Source organism: Parus major, chromosome 2 (genome assembly GCF_001522545.3).
Source record: "Parus major isolate Abel chromosome 2, Parus_major1.1, whole genome shotgun sequence".
In the NCBI taxonomy this organism is placed as follows: Eukaryota; Metazoa; Chordata; class Aves; order Passeriformes; family Paridae; genus Parus; species Parus major.
Genome location: NC_031769.1, coordinates 131662994 through 131676008, shown reverse-complemented (window position 1 = coordinate 131676008; position 13015 = coordinate 131662994). Strand labels below are relative to the sequence as shown.

The following is a 13015-nucleotide window of genomic DNA, read 5'->3' as shown; positions in this document are numbered from 1 at the left end:
GACGGATGCTGCAGGCGGGGGGAGCCGTACGAGGGGCGGCCCCGTGGCTCGGCACGGAGCGGAGCTGGGCAGCGCTGCCCCCGCTCCGGGCTGGCAGGACACACCTGCGGCCAAGGGGCAGAGCCTGCTCTCGGGTGCGGTCTGTGAAAACGGGAATGAACCACGGGACCAGAGAAAGGCTGAAGTGCGAGGGATCATGCGGAAGGATCATTGACGGGCCAGATAGCTTTGAGTACCTCCAAGGATGGAGACTCACAGCCTTTTTGGGAAACCTCACTCATCAATGCTCGCTCACCCTCACAGAGAAAACATGTTTCCTGATGCTCAGCGTAAGTCTTCTCTGTGTGAGCTTGTGCCCGTTGCTTTTGTCAGTGGCCCAGCAGCTACTGAGGAACTGGCCCTGCAAGCCACAGGCAAATCCTTCATCTCTTCCTCACTTCAAGCCAAGCTGCATTTCTCTAAAGCACATCTGCCTCCTTAGCAAACATGGGTGTACCTTTTCTGAATTCACTCCTTAGAGGGTTTGCTTATAGCTACAACACATAGTTTTGGTGGTTTTATCCAGTCTTACTTCTGTATATTCCTCAACACTATTTAATGCTATGTTTTTTTCTTTTATCCAGTACATTACATTAATTGAGTGTATAGCAATTGGTAGTGTTCCCCCTGAAATGCTAAGAAATTAAAGCACAGGACATGATTAAAAAGAGGGACTAGCTACTGTAGCAATCTTTTGCAGCATCAGTAACTTATTCCACTATAATTCATGACAGTACAAAAGTGCTATCAAACCTTGTACATGGCTGTTCTTTCCTTACTGGCCCTTTACACAGTGATGATAGTAAATGCAGGGCATGGGGTGCATTCAGTCTTCTTTCAAATTAAAAAAAAAAAGAATTCTCTCAAAATAATGGCAAATAATGTTTAGGGTTTGATCTAACAAACTTCACAGAATGATGGCTTGAAGTGAACTGAAACTCTTCATGAACAAAGTGTGTAGAGTGAAATACACTTCACACCCCTTGTGTATTTTCTTGAGCTGATGACTGGAAAGGATTGTAATAAGACATTAAAACCAGCCAACATGATCACTGACATACTTTCCTGAGGAATGAAAACTAGTCAGAACTTTAGCATTCATGGATGGAACCATCATCAATCTATAGCAAAGCAGTGAGTTTTACAGCTATTTTTACAATTTTCCCAATAACTTGATTTGTAAATAACTATAATCTAATAAAGCATGTTTCATGTAACATCACAGGAACTTATTTTAGAAGAACATAAATCCTTTTTTTTCCTCTTTACTGGCTATAAAAGATTCCCAGGGTAGCATCCATAGGTTCTGACATCTTTTTCAGGTAATCTCATTCAGGTCATGCTCCAAAATGTGTATTTAGTTGCTCGTCATGTTTCTCTGGCCACATGCCCAAATTTGTCACCTCCCAACATATCCGTGGTGTTTTACAGGTTAACAAGAAGGTGAGCTGCCAAGACAGACAGACAGACACCTCTCTCATATGCCACAGGTAGGCCCACGGGCACTCCATGATGGCAGAGACCTGGTCACCTGGTCAGCCTGCAGTACCTCTGCCCCTAAAATCACCCTTTGCATTGTATCCCGTTAATAAAATATATTCAAGTGGTGAGCTTTTCCTGTCTACACTTTACTGTAAAAAGATGTTACTAAAATACAAAAGCAGTTCTAAAAGTTGTAAAGCAAACAACACTAAAATAAAGTGTAATGGTAGTAGTAATAATAACAACAATAATAATAAAAATAATAAATGTCTAATATACAAAATTATGTAATTGGCAAAACCCAATAGAATGTGTTGAAATAATTGCTAAAGATATTTTTAAAAGACTTGGTGACTATAGAATTTTCTATCTATGAACACTAAAGCAGACAAAATAACTTACATCAACATTTTTATAAGATAAGGCAGAAAAGTAAATGTCCATTAAACAATAATTCATGGCTGCTTTTGAGAAGTTGGATAATAAAAGTGAGTTAATGTTCATTACATTTCAGATGAACTGCTGGTTACTTTCATAAAAACAGCTGAATAAAACTGAAGAGACATTGAGAATGCAGAGAAAGGCAAAACAGCAGTTGGGTGACTTGGAGATATTTATGAAAATATAGATAAACTCTAGAATACATATTCAAAAAAGAGCAACTGATTTGGAACATCTGTTTCATCTACTTTCACTCACATTTATAAATATTCTTGTGTAAGTACTCCCCTTAGAAGCATCTCTTGTAGAAGAAATAATACCTGCTTAGAAGCCAGGAGGCTTTAAAGCAGTCTACACTTGTTTTCCTTCCCAAACAAAGGAATTAGCACATCCACCACCTCCCCCTAAGCTCTGCCCTCAGCAGAAACTGCAAATCTGCCTGTGACACAGGGCTGTGACAGCATCCTGGACCAAACTAATGGGGCACTTCATTGGTGACATGCAGCCTCAGTGGGAATTTGGCTGCACCCACGGGTGTGGCTGTCCCGCAGTGCCAGACCCCCGACATCTCTCAGCCCCTCAGCAGGGAATCAGACCTGGCAGCCACAGCCAGAAGAAATTGATGTTTTTGCTAATATTGCATAGTATACAAAAAACCTGTTACTGTCATTGATAAAATCAGCCCATACCGAGAAAAGCACTTTAAAACCTCAACACTCTGTAATCAATTACAAATTACCCCAAACAGACACTGGGATATTAGGCACCTGTGCAAAAAATCAATAACAAAACACTGGATCACCATCCCATCCAAGCTTCCTCAATATATTTCTGTCCTAATTTTCTCTCTTTGAAATAAATGTTTAAATGGGAGAATGAAAAGAGACACAAAGAACTGAGGTGAAAAATCCATAAATTCTCATGGTATTTGGGAAGGCTGTCCTCAGTTTCTAATGATTGCATTATACAAATAATCTAATTGATGGAAATCTAGACAAATCCTGAACTGCAGAAAACAAGTTTACTACCCTGATATTGACAACATCCCCCAGCTGTTCTGCTGATTGTTTAAATTTTAACTGATACTCATTGATTTGTGTCACCAGGTAGAAGTGAATACAATTCCTTTTAAAGGAACAGCATCCAAATTTCCATCTCAATGCTAAATATTAAGACAAAGCAAGAGACTCCCAGGTATGCTACCTCTTTAACATTTTCACAGTTTGCTGAAAGAAACTATGTTGTAGGAATCCAGGTCAAACAGAACAAGGTCAAACATCTTCTATAAATGCATGTACTGTCCTAAGGAAATTCTATTTGTAGGGTTGGATTTATTATAAAATCTCTTGGTGGCTCATCTAAAGAACTGTGGAAGCAATTGCTTACTAGTTGTGTTCCCTGAAAATTACTAAAAAATTATTTTGTGGCACTGGATATTTGGTGTAAGCCTACTCTAAATACAGACAGCCAATAACAGGATTCTGAATTTAATAAATGTATATTTCTCTTTTTATATAGCTATCTCATGTGTGGTAATTTAAAAAACAATATGGGAATTAATGTATTCCCCATGTTTTTCCATGTTTCAGCTGTAACTGGGTGTATTTCAGCAAGCTTGCTTCAAATAAACACAAATTATTAGACTTAAAATGGGGATGCTTCAGGAAAATAATGATTTGATGAATCTTTCATGAAACCATACCTTTGTTCAAGAAAAAAAAAAAAAGGAAAAATTAAATTCCTTCACTTCCCATTTCTACTTCTATGTACTGAATCCAGAGGTCATAATTCCCTGAAGAATGCAATAACTTTTATGGCAATTATTTTTTTTTTATTATTGACTATATTATGGATTAATTCCTTGAGCCTGCTTCAGCTTCTGAACACAAGATAAAAGCACACATTGCCACAAAAGAGTTCTTTAGCCCTTGTGCACATCTTGGAGAGGATTCTCCAGGGCAGTCACTATGGAAGGGTGATCTAAAGTTTCTGAACACGTTCCCTTAACCTGCAATTAAGGAAGGTGTTCTGGGAATGGGACTGGAAAGGAGTTATTGCCCATTATTTTGTCACTTCTTCTGTCAAGCATTGCCCACAGGCTTCCTTTGTTGGCTACAGAAGGGATTTATTTTGTTCGTGATTGTCTTCAGAAAAAACAATTCATCTGCTGAGCTTTTTATGCTGGTTAATTATCTTTAACTTGCACCACATCTATTAGGCATAACATATTAAAATTGTAATTCAAACTCTTAATGACTTCCTACTTATACAAAATCTTTGTGCAATGTGTCACTACAAGAAAGGCAAATTGCTTCCTCTTACACTAGGAGGGAGAGTCCCCCACACCTCCCACACTGTGTTTTATTTCACCGAGTTTTTGCCTCCTCTCATGCCCTCTGTCTTCACTAATCAGAGACAGCAAACATGTCAACAGAGGAGAAATACTTGACAAGGGCCTCAAAAAGAGTTAACTGAATTGTCTCCCACTCAAAAAAATAACCCAGTTTGGAAACCCAGCATTTATCTAATTCTAGGAAGACACAAAAGGAAAAGTAAATACCAGTATTGGTTGGAGGAAATGTTATTCTCCAGCTGAGCTATTATTCAAGCAATTTCCAGTAATTTTTCCAGATTAAGTATCACTGGAATATACAACTGCTATTATTACTGAATTAAACCTTCTTTTTTTCCCCTTTGTGTAAAGCTAAAACAATACACTGAAAAGATCCTTAAAAACATGGCTCACTTAGTGCAAAACAGGGTTTATGTCTGAAAACTTGTAACATGTAGTAACAAGCTGCTATTGCCTATAATTTGCTGAATGTTAGGACTGTGCTGGCTGTACTCATTCCCTATAGAGACAGCCATGTGCCGAATCCAGCCCAGCACTTTGAAGGGGCAGATTCCAGAAATGTACAAGGTCCTTCACAAAGTAATGGCTGCTTTTACTAATTCCTATCTTAAAAAAGTCACTGTTCTTGACTTAGTATTTTTTGATTATGATTAAAGAATTATAGAATAGTTGAGAAGGACAGTTAAAAATCATCTAGTCCAATGCTCTCATGATGAGCAGGGACACCAGGTTGCTCAGAGCCCCATCCAGCATCCTTGAATGTTTCCAGGGTTGAGACATCTACCTGTTCCAGTTTTACCACCCTTGTTATAAAAAACCTTTTCCTTATATATTATCTAAACCTACCCTCTTTTGGCTTAAAACCATTTCCCTTTGTCGTATCAGAACAAATTTTGCTAAAATCAGTTTGTCCCTGATTCGTCATGGCCTTTGTCATGAACTCCATGGGATGGCAATAGTTCCCATGAAGCTCTGACATTCATTAATCTCCTACTCTTCCCAAAGTTTCATGATATAACAACAATTCCTACATTATTTCTATGTCTAGCAGTTAGATTTAAGTTTTCTATATTCTACTTTATTGAAATCATACATTTTGGATTTTCTGAGCATCCCCTACTAAGCAGTCACAGAGAATGCAGGTACTGTCTGCTTACATGGAAACAGTAAATTTTTCCATTCTCCCACTTATTTTGGCATTTTCTACTGCAAGGTCAATTCCATCCCAAATATCAAGCTAGGTACACAGTACAGATTTATACTAAAACAGTTTTGCTGACTGACACAGCTGTTCTGGGAGAATTCCCTAGCTGTTAGTGCAAGTGCAGTGAGATCAGCAAAACGGGATTCTCCTAGAACTGCGTATTTGGCATGCTCACCTGAGGACTCGTTTACTGGTACACAATTCCAGCATTCCCACATGGGAATAGTGGTTCCACTGTTCCCATTGTCTTAACAGTCTCTGCCAATGGGACTCTACCTTTAAGAAATTCAGTATTTGTGGAGATAATTTCAAAGTTTTGTACAATTTCAAGGATAAGATTTGAAGATACAGATTTGAAGAGCTGAAAGAAATCACTTTCACTACATCTCTTTCAAAAACTCAAGAAATTTCAGTTTCAGGAAAAGCAGGAAATTTTAAGATAAAAATTGTTTTAAAAGGTAGAAATGGATTTTTCTTTCTGATTTCAGATATACAGACATACCAATTTTATTTTCTTACACAATATAGTTGGATTGCTTGTCCTGCAGTTGGCATTCTCTTCTGTATTAAGCTTTCATTAATGAACATAAAGGACATCTATAAAAGTAACTCTTTTGCTGTAATTCTAATATTAATCACATGTGAAAGCTGTCTGTTCTTATTTAAATGAAATATATTTAATTTCCCCTCCAATGTTTATGAGAAAACCACAAAACCAAAATAAAGTAAAAATTTTCTGAATAACAAAAGGAGTTATTAATGGGCTTGCATGAAGCAAGACAGTATAGATAGCTCACAAATAGCTAAGAGGTTGAAGATAGATCTTCTACACTGCTAACTATTTCTGTTTTGATAACAATAATTTCACATCTTTACAATTACAAGGAGATCTGCAAACCACAAGGTTTCTTTGAGCTTGGCAAAAAAGTATTACTTCATAATGCTTAATCAGGGAGAGAAACCAAGAACACAGAAATAAAAAGCTACAATTTTTTTGAGGAAAGTGTTGAGAAAAAAAACCATAGGAAAAAGTATCAAGCAGTTTTAAAAACTAAAGGCAAGTGGTGGGGTTTTGTTTGATTTGGTTAGGGTTTTCTTGTTATAAATGCATACTTTCTATCTGCTTCCTCTGTTTTGATCCAAATCCACCTTTTTGTCTCTGAGAGTGACCTTTATAATTCATCAGACCCATCAGCTTAGAAACAATCTGTATTTATTCATTTATATACTCAAATTATATTATTGCAGCTGCCTGTGTACTCCACTGAAAGTTTTCAGAATGTCTTAGAGGAGGACAGTGTAGTTAGTCTCAGACACTCTAATTTCATGAAACATGATTTGTTTCCCTGATAATTCTATCTTCAGTAGAGATGGGACAAAAGCAGTACAGAACTATTGGCAGTGGAGTGGCCTGTGGAGCACAGTGTCCTGAACCACTGTTGATGCTGCAGTCTGCTGATGTTACTGAAGAGGATACACTGCAGAAAGGCACTCCATGATCTTTATGCTTGTATTCTGCCAGAAAAAAAATACAAAGAGCATCCTGCTGAGATGAAACGTGTTTTGCAAACATGTAAAATGATGAACATGTAAACAATGGGGTGGAAAGCAATGTGTGTACCTGTCACACATTGTTCTCTGCACTCAAGAACAACAGTGTCTATAGAGAACACAGTTTGCCAAGGACAGTGCAGGTCCAGTTCAATATGTTTGCCTTTTAAGAGTAATATGTCATCAAGTGTCAAAGGCCTTGGTGAGTCCAAATGTCAGTGTTGAAGAGACATTTTTCTTGCAAGTCAGTCATGTAATTTTGAAATACCCTTTAGAAGGTTAATATATATTAAGCTGGTGTGATTTTGCAAAGTTCTGTGTCTATTAGGTTATCTGTTTTCTTGAGAGCACAGATTAGATTCATTGCAAACACTGTGTGCCAGAGTCCTGTGCATTATTTCAGTGCAGAAAAAACAAACAGGGTTTTCTGAGGCTTCTTATGCTTTGCAAAGCACTGCCGAGACTTGCCACATCTATTTTGTAAATCCTGCTCTTTCAAACTGCCTGCACTGTGTAGCCCACAGGTAACCAGGTCCATCCATTAGCCAGCCTGGCTCCCAGGCTGGCTGTAGCCAGCCTATGGTTACATCTATAACCTTATGGTTACTATCCAGAGCTGGTAGAGTGGAGTCTCTGAATGCCTCAGAGTGCCAGAATGTCAGTGAAAGCTATGCCATTTTAATGAGGTCATAATTTCCCTTTCCATGGCTGCAAATATATAGGGTGTGAATATTTAAGTCTTAACGAGGATTTTACAAAGGGACCATGTTCACTAATGAAACACCTTAATTTTAATGGTCAGCACTAAACTCACTGTCTAGAATCTCAGTCAGTTGGTGGGCACCAGAATCTATCCAGAAATAACAATAAAAAATATTTTCCAAGCAAAGTTTAAACATATTTTATCTGCTGATGTCATGTTTATCTGACAAAAATCACAGATTTCAGTTTTATTTTGTAAGTTTTCACACTGCTTGCAATACTGGCAGAGGAACGCGTGCTGTTGTCATTAAACGTCTCCATTTCCATGGTGTTTTAGTCATAGCAGTGTCTCTTCAGACATGCTCACACAATCTATGAATCCCAAAATGCCACTGCTAATGAGCTAATGAAAAACAATTTTATTTTTCTCTTTCATTTGTTTATATCTGGCAATCCACAGCTATGTCTACATGAGCAAATACAATACCAAGACACATTCTGATGCATGGAATGTGTTGAGTTGGAAGGGACCCTAAAAATTATCTGGTTCCAACCCCACTGCTGTGGGAAAGGACACCTTTCACTAGAACACATTGCTTCAAGCCCCATCCAGCCTGGCCTTGAACACTTCCAGAGGTGGGGCATCCTCTCAGCTGGTCTGGGCAGCCTGTTCTAGTGCATCACCACATCCTGAGTAAAGAATTTCTTCCTAATATCTAATCTAAACCTTCCATCTTTCAATTTAAACCCATTGCCTTTTGTCCCATCACTACATGCCCTTGTGAAAAGTTATTCTCCAGCTTTTTTGTAGACCCCCTTTTGGGTACTGGAAGGCTTCTATTAAGAACTAGATCATTTTACTGCTACATTTTCAAAAGAGTCTCTAGCACAGTATTAGCTTAAAGTAGAGCTCCTCCAAAGATGTTCTGATTCAGGAGTTCAAATGGGCCAGAAAACACATCCAAAATCTATTTTGGTGTATCACAATACAGATTTGCATAACTGTGCCAAATGGACTCAGTGCCAGGGGACCACCCTGTGTGATTTAACAGTGTCATACAGTAGAACCTTCTCTCAAGTATGCCACTGCTACAGATTTAAAACTCTCAGGCAGGATTTGAATTGCAGATGTAAAATATGAAGTTACCTTGCAAACAACTTATTTGGCCCCAGAGTCACTGTGCTGCAAATAACATTTCCTCAGCTGTTTGAAATCCAGTTAGACTTTCTAAGCCATACTATCATCATATTAATGAGTTCAAATGGGATTTGAAATACCACATATGGAGGCTTAATGTGTGTGCATGACCAGGAACTCTTAGAAAACTTCAATTCACATAGTATTACATGCAAGGCCACACTGGATTATCATTTCACAATCTAGAATTTCAGGACTGAGAGTAACAGATAGAAAGCAGTAAAATTTCACTGACTAAGAGTCTACTACTAGTTACTATTGTTACTAGTGCACTAGCTAATACTGATTACACACCAGGTGTGCTGATACAAATTTGGCCCAATGTATCTGGTGTATCCTACAAAATAATGAAAAACTTAAGCTTCTTTATTTATGCTGACCTTTAAGAAAAAAACAACTACTTCTCCAGCTGGTAAGATGTCCCATCTAAGATGGTCTAATTATATCATACTTCCCAAAGATCCCTGAGATATGAGGTTCATTATTTTCCATGTATAATTTTGGCTGTCACCTAAAGAATAAATAACTGAAAATAAAAAGGTGAGAGGTATATCCTTGATGTCAACCTCAAGATAATTTGTTCATCTGCAAAACCACTTATGAGCATAGGTCTGTGAATGATTTTCACACTCTTGATTAGTTTTGCCAGGATTATACAATACTTTCTATTTGTATTTCAGAATCTGGCTACTTTTTGCTGCACATTTAGTTAATTATAAGGCTAGAAGAGCAAGAAAACTTGGACCTGAATATAGAAAACACTGTATGAACTCATAATTTGAGTTTTGTTTTTTTTTTTTTCTAAAACAGTTTGCAATCTTAATGGTACAGCAGATAAAAACCACAGGCTGCAGCACAGAAAGAAATGGCACCAAATTTACACTACCCCCAGTAAATCAGCAGCAAAAACTTCCTGCCATCTGGATAATCTCCATCAGCATAGAATATTTCAAATGTACTAACAAATAACATCCTACAAATCTTTTCATATGTTTCTATATTAAGAGAGAATTTGTATCAACTTCCTTTTCACTAGTGTTATTTCAGATTGGTGTATTATGATTCTGATGAGTTCCACTGGGAATTATGATTTTCTCAGTGGAAGGGATACCAAAATGTGTGCCTCTATCTCCTTGTATTAGCTTTTTTAAATAAAAAGCAGCACCAGTATAATTCCAAAAATTCTATTGTTTTTCAAGGCTCACAACAGTCCCCTTTGCTAGTGGTAAGTGACTCATCTAAGGAGAAAGGTGTTGATCTGGTTTAGAGAAGGAAGGAGTCTCTTAGCTGAACAGAAAGGGAAAAAAAAGAACCCCCAATGGTTCATGCTGAGTGACATAATATGTTTAATTTCACGGCACAATGGACCCAGTATTTTAGCCCCAGCTCAGGTATTGGAAATTACATCAGTGCTGGGTCTGGCCAGGCTAAATAGTTTTGCAGAATATGTCTCTTTTTTGCCTGGAGTTAGGTCAGGTATTTGCAACCCTGCTGTGCTGTGTGGCCATGATGCGCACCAAGAGTCATCTCATTTCACTTCTGCGCACTAAAACTAGGAGTCTAGTTTAAACCAGCTGCCTAGGCTGCCCTGTGGTCAATGGACAAAAATTTGAAGCAATGTGACTGCAATGCTAGAGTACCAACTATAGCAAGAATAAATTTTCTGCCCCAGAGGAGTTACCAGCCAATGCTAACTGAAAATAGAAAGCCTATGTACTCCAACAGGAACTACGCATATCCACAAAAATATCAGACCAAAACCTAGAAGAAGACAGAAGCCCAAAGAACTGACTCAGCTGGTGACTGTCAGCTATGTAAAAGGGTTTCTCAAACCTTCTTGGACTAGTAAAGACACATCAAGATTTGAATTTGAGTGCACAGTGGTACTAAACAACTTCTTCTGACTCACCCACCCAGAAGCCCAGGGACCAATTTACAGACAGATGAAATAGGCAGGTCACCTGCAGCCCCCAGTCCAGACTGTGGCTGCTCCTTTGCAGTACACACTTGTCTGTCTGTCTATATACCTTTGCATATTTATATTCATACATAAAGAAATGTTATATTGTGTTTATTCCCACCCTCTTGTGTCTTGTATCATATTTTGTACAGGAAAAAATTGCAGGAGTTGATGCTGGACTGATAAAAGCAATCAGGGTAACAACCGAGCTGTTTGGCATATCTCACAAACAATGTATATTTAATTTGAAATATTCTTATATATAAATGATATTTGAAAATTAATGCCCAAATAACCAACATAACTAAGTTTTTATTAAAAAAAATGTATATTTGTCACATCTTCCTCTATAAGTTTCAGTGAAATAGTACATAAGTTATTTCACACAGGAGCTGAGAAATTTTCCTCACACTTCTTTTGGAGTAATCTTTCAGGAACTCTGGGTTCTCAGAACCCTAAAAATCAAGCCAGTAATTCTTTGCCTATTTCTTCCCTTTTACCCTGCTTCTTTTGTTTCAGAAACAAAACAAAAAATACACATATTTTTTTAATTAAAATTCCTTTTTTTTTTCTGTATGAATACTAGCTATTGTTACTTTCTAAAATAATCCTTTGTGGATTTAACAAATGTCAGGATTCTGCACCAGCATTCTTGTTTAGAGGGGTCCTCAAAATTCAATTAGAATAGAAGCAACCCACTAAGTTGAGCAAATGAGTTATTTGAATACTTTTTTTACATCTGCCTATTATGTAGTGCATCAAAAATAGTTGAATCTTTATTTTATAATGCAAGTCTTTAGTTAATGTTTAAATAAAGTTTAAATAAACTTTAAATTTTCTCTATAGCTACTCTTATTCAGTCTCTCCATGTTTAATAATATTAATATCTTTGTGTTTAGTTTAGGGAATATCTTTAGATTCAGGGTCATTTAATACACAGATGAGTTCAGTTCTGTATGCATGAAAAGAGAGGAAAAATGTTCTCCAAGAATGAATGTGACAAATGAGCATATGAGAACATTTTTTTCCTGTAAATATTTAGAGAATGTTTTAAATTTTAATTTAAACCTTATTTTACTCTATGAAAGGTCATATATAGCAGAAAGGTACAGACTGCACAGCTAAACTCTTGGTGCCAATGTCTACGAAAGACACCTCCTGTCTTTGCTTATACCTGTGCAAATATGTAGCTACTCCATCAACCTCTCTAGATTATCATTAAATATGAGCTTTCATAAAAGTGTGTCAGGTAAGCACAGCAATCACAATCAACAGCATTGAGTTATTTGATTTAAAACAATTTATAATTAAGCTAAGATCATTGTTAGAATATTGTTTGTAGGAGAAATAAATTATTGAGCAGTAGTAAAAATAAAAAGCTTAATGAAATGTTATGGTCTTTTACTGGGATGATGAAAACCAGCTTTGATATGAGCTACTTAGACTTTTGCCAAAAAACAGCCAAAATTTACAACAGATGAAGACTTCAGAGTGAAGAAAGAGATGTTACTTTAAAGACCTGAATCTACCATGCTGGATAAGTCGCACAAACTTCTGGTTTCCAACATCCACACAGTCTAGCAATCAGAATGTTTTTTTCAAGTCCCAGACCAGAAGCAAATATGAACAAAACCTAATAAAAATGGCCACATCAGGAAAAAAACAAAGATCCAATTATTCAGTATCCTCTGTCAGCATGGCTAATACAAATGCCTAAGAAACATATGTAAGAAAAGTATAGGAAGGAACACCTTTATTTTGCTGATTGCTGGTTTAAGGGCTGAGTTAGATCTTTTAGTGTTTAATTGCCATTGCTAGATCAATACCAACTCATTTTATCTAATCTCTTTTTGAGCCAGTATATACATCAGGTCCATCCTGTAGAATGTGTCCCTTAGTCTGAATTTGTACTGTGAAGTACTTGCTCTTGCTTGTTTGCCTGGTAATTGCCTGCAATGCCCTAGTTCTTGCATTGTGGGGAAAATCAACAAATCATTCTGTAGTCACCTTTTTCACAGTATTCCTGACTTCACAGGCCTCAAACATCTCCTAGAGTCATTTTTTTTTTCTGGACTGAAAAAATCC

The 13015-nt window shown here is 37.2% G+C and overlaps 1 protein-coding gene across 45 annotated transcripts in view; it reads right to left on the bottom strand.

Annotated features, from left to right (window-relative positions):
* RIMS2 (regulating synaptic membrane exocytosis 2) overlaps nt 1-13015 on the bottom strand; it is a 443102-nt gene that overhangs the window by 20975 nt on the left and 409112 nt on the right. The window lies entirely within an intron of this gene.